The sequence below is a fragment of the Paroedura picta genome, chromosome 1 (assembly GCF_049243985.1).
Source record: "Paroedura picta isolate Pp20150507F chromosome 1, Ppicta_v3.0, whole genome shotgun sequence".
In the NCBI taxonomy this organism is placed as follows: domain Eukaryota; kingdom Metazoa; phylum Chordata; class Lepidosauria; order Squamata; family Gekkonidae; genus Paroedura; species Paroedura picta.
This window is the reverse complement of record NC_135369.1, coordinates 160598625-160610892: the sequence shown is the minus strand read 5'-3', so window position 1 is coordinate 160610892 and position 12268 is coordinate 160598625.

Sequence of the window (12268 nt, the reverse complement as noted above, 5' to 3'; positions counted from 1 at the left end):
TTCATTCCATCACAATCACATCCCCAATCGCACCCACATTCATACCCATTCAGACTTTCACATGCTTACTCCCATTCACTTCATCCCATTTACACTCCCATTCATTCCATCACAATCACACCCCCAATCGCACCCCCATTCATACCCATTCAGACTTTCACATGCTTACTCCCATTCACTTCATCCCATGTACACTCCCATTCATTCCATCACAATCACATCCCCAATCGCACCCACATTCATACCCATTCAGACTTTCACATGCTTACTCCCATTCACTTCATCACATTTACACTCCCATTCATTCCATCACAATCACATCTCCAATCGCACCCCCATTCATACCCATTCAGACTTTCACATGCTTATTCCCATTCACTTCATCCCATTTACACTCCCATTCATTCCATCACAATCACACCCCCAATCGCACCCCCATTCATACCCATTCATACTTTCACATGCTTACTCCCATTCACTTCATCCCATGTACACTCCCATTCATTCCATCACAATCACATCCCCAATCGCACCCCCATTCATACCCATTCAGACTTTCACATGCTTACTCCCATTCACTTCATCACATTTACACTCCCATTCATTCCATCACAATCACATCTCCAATCGCACCCCCATTCATACCCATTCAGACTTTCACATGCTTATTCCCATTCACTTCATCCCATTTACACTCCCATTCATTCCATCACAATCACACCCCCAATCGCACCCCCATTCATACCCATTCAGACTTTCACATGCTTACTCCCATTCACTTCATCCCATTTACACTCCCATTAATTCCATCACAATCACACCCCCAATCGCACCCCATTCATACCCATTCAGACTTTCACATGCTTATTCCCATTCACTTCATCCCATTTACACTCCCATTCATTCCATCACAATCACACCCCCAATCGCACCCCCATTCATACCCATTCAGACTTTCACATGCTTACTCCCATTCACTTCATCCCATGTACACTCCCATTCATTCCATCACAATCACACCCCCAATCGCACCCCCATTCATACCCATTCAGACTTTCACATGCTTACTCCCATTCACTTCATCCCATTTACACTCCCATTCATTCCATCACAATCACACCCCCAATCGCACCCCATTCATACCCATTCAGACTTTCACATGCTTACTCCCATTCACTTCATCCCATTTACACTCCCATTCATTCCATCACAATCACACCCCCAATCGCACCCCATTCATACCCATTCAGACTTTCACATGCTTACTCCCATTCACTTCATCCCATTTACACTCCCATTCATTCCATCACAATCACACCCCCAATCGCACCCCATTCATACCCATTCAGACTTTCACATGCTTACTCCCATTCACTTCATCCCATTTACACTTCCATTCATTCCATCACAATCACACACCCAATCGCACCCCCATTCATACCCATTCAGACTTTCACATGCTTACTCCCATTCACTTCATCCCATTTACACTCCCATTCATTCCATCACAATCACACCCCCAATCGCACCCCCATTCATACCCATTCAGACTTTCACATGCTTACTCCCATTCACTTCATCCTATTTACACTCCCATTCATTCCATCACAATCACACCCCCAATCGCACCCCATTCATACCCATTCAGACTTTCACATGCTTACTCCCATTCACTTCATCCCATTTACACTCCCAATCATTCCATCACAATCACACCCCCAATCGCTCCCCCATTCATACCCATTCAGACTTTCACATGCTTACTCCCATTCACTTCATCCCATTTACACTCCCATTCATTCCATCACAATCACACCCCCAATCGCACCCCATTCATACCCATTCAGACTTTCACATGCTTACTCCCATTCACTTCATCCCATGTACACTCCCATTCATTCCATCACAATCACACCCCCAATCGCACCCCCATTAATACCCATTCAGACTTTCACATGCTTACTCCCATTCACTTCATCCCATTTACACTCCCATTCATTCCATCACAATCACACCCCCAATCGCACCCCCATTCATACCCATTCAGACTTTCACATGCTTATTCCCATTCACTTCATCCCATTTACACTCCCATTCATTCCATAACAATCACACCCCCAATCGCACCCCCATTCATACCCATTCAGACTTTCACATGCTTACTCCCATTCACTTCATCCCATTTACACTCCCATTCATTCCATCACAATCACACCCCCAATCGCACCTCCATTCATACCCATTCAGACTTTCACATGCTTACTCCCATTCACTTCATCCCATTTACACTCCCATTCATTCCATCACAATCACACCCCCAATCGCACCCCCATTCATACCCATTCAGACTTTCACATGCTTACTCCCATTCACTTCATCCCATGTACACTCCCATTCATTCCATCACAATCACACCCCCAATCGCACCCCCATTCATACCCATTCATACTTTCACATGCTTACTCCCATTCACTTCATCCCATGTACACTCCCATTCATTCCATCACAATCACACCCCCAATCGCACCCCCATTCATACCCATTCATACTTTCACATGCTTACTCCCATTCACTTCATCCCATGTACACTCCCATTCATTCCATCACAATCACACCCCCAATCGCACCCCCATTCATACCCATTCATACTTTCACATGCTTACTCCCATTCACTTCATCACATTTACACTCCCATTCATTCCATCACAATCACACCCCTAATCGCACCTCCATTCATACCCATTCAGACTTTCACATGCTTACTCCCATTCACTTCATCCCATTTACACTCCCATTCATTCCATCACAATCACACCCCCAATCGCACCCCCATTCATACCCATTCAGACTTTCACATGCTTACTCCCATTCACTTCATCCCATGTACACTCCCATTCATTCCATCACAATCACATCCCCAATCGCACCCACATTCATACCCATTCAGACTTTCACATGCTTACTCCCATTCACTTCATCACATTTACACTCCCATTCATTCCATCACAATCACATCTCCAATCGCACCCCCATTCATACCCATTCAGACTTTCACATGCTTATTCCCATTCACTTCATCCCATTTACACTCCCATTCATTCCATCACAATCACACCCCCAATCGCACCCCCATTCATACCCATTCATACTTTCACATGCTTACTCCCATTCACTTCATCCCATGTACACTCCCATTCATTCCATCACAATCACATCCCCAATCGCACCCCCATTCATACCCATTCAGACTTTCACATGCTTACTCCCATTCACTTCATCACATTTACACTCCCATTCATTCCATCACAATCACATCTCCAATCGCACCCCCATTCATACCCATTCAGACTTTCACATGCTTATTCCCATTCACTTCATCCCATTTACACTCCCATTCATTCCATCACAATCACACCCCCAATCGCACCCCCATTCATACCCATTCAGACTTTCACATGCTTACTCCCATTCACTTCATCCCATTTACACTCCCATTAATTCCATCACAATCACACCCCCAATCGCACCCCATTCATACCCATTCAGACTTTCACATGCTTATTCCCATTCACTTCATCCCATTTACACTCCCATTCATTCCATCACAATCACACCCCCAATCGCACCCCCATTCATACCCATTCAGACTTTCACATGCTTACTCCCATTCACTTCATCCCATGTACACTCCCATTCATTCCATCACAATCACACCCCCAATCGCACCCCCATTCATACCCATTCAGACTTTCACATGCTTACTCCCATTCACTTCATCCCATTTACACTCCCATTAATTCCATCACAATCACACCCCCAATCGCACCCCATTCATACCCATTCAGACTTTCACATGCTTACTCCCATTCACTTCATCCCATTTACACTCCCATTCATTCCATCACAATCACACCCCCAATCGCACCCCATTCATACCCATTCAGACTTTCACATGCTTACTCCCATTCACTTCATCCCATTTACACTCCCATTCATTCCATCACAATCACACCCCCAATCGCACCCCATTCATACCCATTCAGACTTTCACATGCTTACTCCCATTCACTTCATCCCATTTACACTCCCATTCATTCCATCACAATCACACCCCCAATCGCACCCCATTCATACCCATTCAGACTTTCACATGCTTACTCCCATTCACTTCATCCCATTTACACTTCCATTCATTCCATCACAATCACACACCCAATCGCACCCCCATTCATACCCATTCAGACTTTCACATGCTTACTCCCATTCACTTCATCCCATTTACACTCCCATTCATTCCATCACAATCACACCCCCAATCGCACCCCCATTCATACCCATTCAGACTTTCACATGCTTACTCCCATTCACTTCATCCTATTTACACTCCCATTCATTCCATCACAATCACACCCCCAATCGCACCCCATTCATACCCATTCAGACTTTCACATGCTTACTCCCATTCACTTCATCCCATTTACACTCCCAATCATTCCATCACAATCACACCCCCAATCGCTCCCCCATTCATACCCATTCAGACTTTCACATGCTTACTCCCATTCACTTCATCCCATTTACACTCCCATTCATTCCATCACAATCACACCCCCAATCGCACCCCATTCATACCCATTCAGACTTTCACATGCTTACTCCCATTCACTTCATCCCATGTACACTCCCATTCATTCCATCACAATCACACCCCCAATCGCACCCCCATTAATACCCATTCAGACTTTCACATGCTTACTCCCATTCACTTCATCCCATTTACACTCCCATTCATTCCATCACAATCACACCCCCAATCGCACCCCCATTCATACCCATTCAGACTTTCACATGCTTATTCCCATTCACTTCATCCCATTTACACTCCCATTCATTCCATAACAATCACACCCCCAATCGCACCCCCATTCATACCCATTCAGACTTTCACATGCTTACTCCCATTCACTTCATCCCATTTACACTCCCATTCATTCCATCACAATCACACCCCCAATCGCACCTCCATTCATACCCATTCAGACTTTCACATGCTTACTCCCATTCACTTCATCCCATTTACACTCCCATTCATTCCATCACAATCACACCCCCAATCGCACCCCCATTCATACCCATTCAGACTTTCACATGCTTACTCCCATTCACTTCATCACATTTACACTCCCATTCATTCCATCACAATCACACCCCTAATCGCACCTCCATTCATACCCATTCAGACTTTCACATGCTTACTCCCATTCACTTCATCCCATTTACACTCCCATTCATTCCATCACAATCACACCCCCAATCGCACCTCCATTCATACCCATTCAGACTTTCACATGCTTACTCCCATTCACTTCATCCCATTTACACTCCCATTCATTCCATCACAATCACACCCCCAATCGCACCTCCATTCATACCCATTCAGACTTTCACATGCTTACTCCCATTCACTTCATCCCATTTACACTCCCATTCATTCCATCACAATCACATCTCCAATCGCACCCCCATTCATACCCATTCAGACTTTCACATGCTTACTCCCATTCACTTCATCCCATTTACACTCCCATTCATTCCATCACAATCACACACCCAATCGCACCCCCATTCATACCCATTCAGACTTTCACATGCTTACTCCCATTCACTTCATCCCATTTACACTCCCATTCATTCCATCACAATCACATCTCCAATCGCACCCCCATTCATACCCATTCAGACTTTCACATGCTTATTCCCATTCACTTCATCCCATTTACACTCCCATTCATTCCATCACAATCACATCTCCAATCGCACCCCCATTCATACCCATTCAGACTTTCACATGCTTACTCCTATTCACTTCATCCCATTTACACTCCCATTAATTCCATCACAATCACACCCCCAATCGCACCCCATTCATACCCATTCAGACTTTCACATGCTTACTCCTATTCACTTCATCCCATTTACACTCCCATTAATTCCATCACAATCACACCCCCAATCGCACCCCATTCATACCCATTCAGACTTTCACATGCTTACTCCCATTCACTTCATCCCATTTACACTCCCATTAATTCCATCACAATCACACCCCCAATCGCACCCCATTCATACCCATTCAGACTTTCACATGCTTACTCCTATTCACTTCATCCCATTTACACTCCCATTAATTCCATCACAATCACACCCCCAATCGCACCCCCATTCATACCCATTCAGACTTTCACATGCTTACTCCCATTCACTTCATCCCATTTACACTCCCATTAATTCCATCACAATCACACCCCCAATCGCACCCCATTCATACCCATTCAGACTTTCACATGCTTACTCCCATTCACTTCATCCCATTTACACTCCCATTAATTCCATCACAATCACACCCCCAATCGCACCCCCATTCATACCCATTCAGACTTTCACATGCTTACTCCCATTCACTTCATCCCATTTACACTCCCATTCATTCCATCTAAATCACACCCCTAATCGCACCCCCATTCATACCCATTCAGACTTTCACATGCTTACTCCTATTCACTTCAACACATTTACACTCCCATTCATTCCATCACAATCACACCCCCAATCGCACCCCCATTCATACCCATTCAGACTTTCACATGCTTATTCCCATTCACTTCATCCCATTTACACTCCCATTCATTCCATCATAATCACATCCCCAATTGCTCCCCCATTCATACCCATTCAGACTTTCACATGCTTACTCCCATTCACTTCTTCCCATTTACACTCCCATTCATTCCATCACAATCACACCCCCAATCGCTCCCCCATTCATACCCATTCAGACTTTCACATGCTTACTCCCATTCACTTCATCCCATTTACACTCCCATTAATTCCATCACAATCACACCCCCAATCGCACCCCCATTCATACCCATTCAGACTTTCACATGCTTACTCCCATTCACTTCATCCCATTTACACTCCCATTAATTCCATCACAATCACACCCCCAATCGCACCCCCATTCATACCCATTCAGACTTTCACATGCTTACTCCCATTCACTTCATCCCATTTACACTCCCATTCATTCCATCTAAATCACACCCCTAATCGCTCCCCCATTCATACCCATTCAGACTTTCACATGCTTACTCCCATTCACTTCATCCCATTTACACTCCCATTCATTCCATCACAATCACACCCCCAATCGCTCCCCCATTCATACCCATTCAGACTTTCACATGCTTACTCCCATTCACTTCATCCCATTTACACTCCCATTCATTCCATCACAATCACACCCCCAATCTCACCCCCATTCATACCCATTCAGACTTTCACATGCTTACTCCCATTCACTTCATCCCATTTACACTCCCATTCATTCCATCACAATCACACCCCCAATCGCACCCCCATTCATACCCATTCTGACTTTCACAAGCTTACTCCCATTCACTTCATCCCATTTACACTCCCATTCATTCCATCTAAATCACACCCCTAATCGCTCCCCCATTCATACCCATTCAGACTTTCACATGCTTACTCCCATTCACTTCATCCCATTTACACTCCCATTCATTCCATTACAATCACATCTCCAATCACACCCCCATTCATACCCATTCAGACATTCACATGCTTACTCCCATTCACTTCATCCCATTTACACTCCCATTCATTCCATCACAATCACACACCCAATCGCACCCCCATTCATACCCATTCAGACTTTCACATGCTTACTCCCATTCACTTCATCCCATTTACACTCCCATTCATTCCATCACAATCACACCCCCAATCGCACCCCTATTCATACCCATTCAGACTTTCACATGCTTACTCCCAATCACTTCATCCCATTTACACTCCCATTCATTCCATCACAATCACACACCCAATCGCACCCCCATTCATACCCATTCAGACTTTCACATGCTTACTCCCATTCACTTCATCCCATTTACACTCCCATTCATTCCATCACAATCACATCTCCAATCGCACCCCCATTCATACCCATTCAGACTTTCACATGCTTACTCCCATTCACTTCATCCCATGTACACTCCCATTCATTCCATCACAATCACATCCCCAATCGCACCCCCATTCATACCCATTCAGACTTTCACATGCTTATTCCCATTAACTTCATCACATTTACACTCCAATTCATTCCATCACAATCACACCCCCAATCGCACCCCCATTCATACCCATTCAGACTTTCACATGCTTACTCCCATTCACTTCATCCCATTTACACTCCCATTCATTCCATCACAATCACACCCCCAATCGCACCCCCATTCATACCCATTCAGACTTTCACATGCTTACTCCCATTCACTTCATCCCATGTACACTCCCATTCATTCCATCACAATCACACCCCCAATCGCACCCCCATTCATACCCATTCAGACTTTCACATGCTTATTCCCATTCACTTCATCCCATGTACACTCCCATTCATTCCATCACAATCACACCTCCAATCGCACCCCCATTCATACCCATTCAGACTTTCACATGCTTACTCCCATTCACTTCATCCCATTTACACTCCCATTCATTCCATCACAATCACACCCCCAATCGCACCCCCATTCATACCCATTCAGACTTTCACATGCTTACTCCCTTTCACTTCATCCCATTTACACTCCCATTAATTCCATCACAATCACACCCCCAATCGCACCCCCATTCATACCCATTCAGACTTTCACATGCTTACTCCCATTCACTTCATCCCATTTACACTCCCATTCATTCCATCACAATCACACCCCCAATCGCACCCCCATTCATACCCATTCAGACTTTCACATGCTTACTCCCATTCACTTCATCCCATTTACACTCCCATTAATTCCATCTCAATCACACCCCCAATCGCACCCCATTCATACCCATTCAGACTTTCACATGCTTACTCCCATTCACTTCATCCCATTTACACTCCCATTCATTCCATCACAATCACACCCCCAATCGCACCTCCATTCATACCCATTCAGACTTTCACATGCTTACTCCCATTCACTTCATCCCATTTACACTCCCATTCATTCCATCACAATCACACCCCCAATCGCACCCCTATTCATACCCATTCAGACTTTCACATGCTTACTCCCATTCACTTCATCCCATTTACACTCCCATTCATTCCATCATATTCCATCATATTCACACCCCCAATCTCACCCCCATTCATACCCATTCACACTTTCACATGCTTACTCCCATTCACTTCATCCCATTTACACTCCCATTCATTCCATCACAATCACACCCCCAATCGCACCCCCATTCATACCCATTAAGACTTTCACATGCTTACTCCCATTCACTTCATCCCATTTACACTCCCATTCATTCCATCACAATCACATCCCCAATCGCACCCCCATTCATACCCATTCAGACTTTCACATGCTTACTCCCATTCACTTCATCCCATTTACACTCCCATTCATTCCATCACAATCACACCCCCAATCGCACCTCCATTCATACCCATTCAGACTTTCACATGCTTACTCCCATTCACTTCATCACATTTACACTCCCATTCATTCCATCACAATCACACCCCCAATCGCACCCCCATTCATACCCATTCAGACTTTCACATGCTTACTCCCATTCACTTCATCACATTTACACTCCCATTCATTCCATCACAATCACACCCCCAATCGCACCCACATTCATACCCATTCAGACTTTCACATGCTTACTCCCATTCACTTCATCCCATTTACACTCCCATTCATTCCATCACAATCACACCCCCAATCGCTCCCCCATTCATACCCATTCAGACTTTCACATGCTTACTCCCTTTCACTTCATCCCATTTACACTCCCATTCATTCCATCACAATCACACCCCCAATCGCTCCCCCATTCATACCCATTCAGACTTTCACATGCTTACTCCCATTCACTTCATCCCATTTACACTCCCATTCATTCCATCACAATCACACCCCCAATCGCACCCCCATTCATACCCATTCAGACTTTCACATGCTTACTCCCATTCACTTCATCCCATTTACACTCCCATTCATTCCATCACAATCACACCCCCAATCGCACCCCCATTCATACCCATTCAGACTTTCACATGCCTACTCCCATTCACTTCATCCCATTTACACCCCCATTCATTCCATCACAATCACATCTCCAATCGCACCCCCATTCATACCCATTCAGACTTTCACATGCTTACTCCCATTCACTTCATCCCATTTACACTCCCATTCATTCCATCACAATCACACCCCCAATCGCACCCCCATTCATACCCATTCAGACTTTCACATGCTTACTCCCATTCACTTCATCCCATTTACACTCCCATTCATTCCATCACAATCACACCCCGAATCGCTCCTCCATTCATACCCATTCAGACTTTTACATGCTTACTCCCATTCACTTCATCCCATTTACACTCCCATTCATTCCATCACAATCACACCCCCAATCGCACCCCCATTCATACCCATTCAGACTTTCACATGCTTACTCCCATTCACTTCATCCCATGTACACTCCCATTCATTCCATCACAATCACACCCCCAATGGCACCCCCATTCATACCCATTCTGACTTTCACATGCTTACTCCTATTCACTTCATCCCATTTACACTCCCATTCATTCCATCACAATCACACCCCCAATCGCTCCCCCATTCATACCCATTAAGACTTTCACATGCTTACTCCCATTCACTTCATCCCATTACACTCCCATTCATTCCATCACAATCACACCCCCAATCGCACCCCCATTCATACCCATTCACACTTTGACATGCTTACTCCCATTCACTTCATCCCATGTACACTCCCATTCATTCCATCACAATCACACCCCCAATCGCACCCCCATTCATACCCATTCAGACTTTCACATGCTTACTCCTATTCACTTCATCCCATTTACACTCCCATTCATTCCATCACAATCACACCCCCAATCGCTCCCCCATTCATACCCATTCAGACTTTGACATGCTTACTCCCATTCACTTCATCCCATGTACACTCCCATTCATTCCATCACAATCACACCCCCAATCGCACCCACATTCATACCCATTCAGACTTTCACATGCTTACTCCCATTCACTTCATCCCATGTACACTCCCATTCATTCCATCACAATCACACCCCCAATCGCACCCCCATTCATACCCATTCAGACTTTCACATGCTTATTCCTATTCACTTCATCCCATGTACACTCCCATTCATTCCATCACAATCACACCCCCAATCGCAACCCCATTCATACCCATTCAGACTTTCACATGCTTATTCCTATTCACTTCATCCCATGTACACTCCCATTCATTCCATCACAATCACACACCCAATCGCACCCCCATTCATACCCATTCAGACTTTCACATGCTTACTCCCATTCACTTCATCCCATTTACACTCCCATTCATTCCATCACAATCACACCCCCAATCGCACCCCCATTCATACCCATTCAGACTTTCACATGCTTACTCCCATTCACTTCATCCCATTTACACTCCCATTCATTCCATCACAATCACACCCCCAATCGCACCCCCATTCATACCCATTCAGACTTTCACATGCTTACTCCCATTCACTTCATCCCATTTACACTCCCATTCATTCCATCACAATCACACCCCCAATCGCACCCCCATTCATACCCATTCAGACTTTCACATGCTTACTCCCATTCACTTCATCCCATTTACACTCCCATTCATTCCATCACAATCACACCCCCAATCGCACCCCCATTCATACCCATTAAGACTTTCACATGCTTACTCCCATTCACTTCATCCCATTACACTCCCATTCATTCCATCACAATCACACCCCCAATCGCACCCCCATTCATACCCATTCAGACTTTCACATGCTTACTCCCATTCACTTCATCCCATTTACACTCCCATTCATTCCATCACAATCACACCCCCAATCGCACCCCCATTCATACCCATTCAGACTTTCACATGCTTACTCCCATTCACTTCATCCCATTTACACTCCCATTAATTCCATCACAATCACACCCCCAATCGCACCCCCATTCATACCCATTCAGACTTTCACATGCTTACTCCCATTCACCTCATCCCATTTACACTCCCATTCATTCCATCACAATCACATCTCCAATCGCACCCCCATTCATACCCATTCAGACTTTCACATGCTTACTCCCATTCA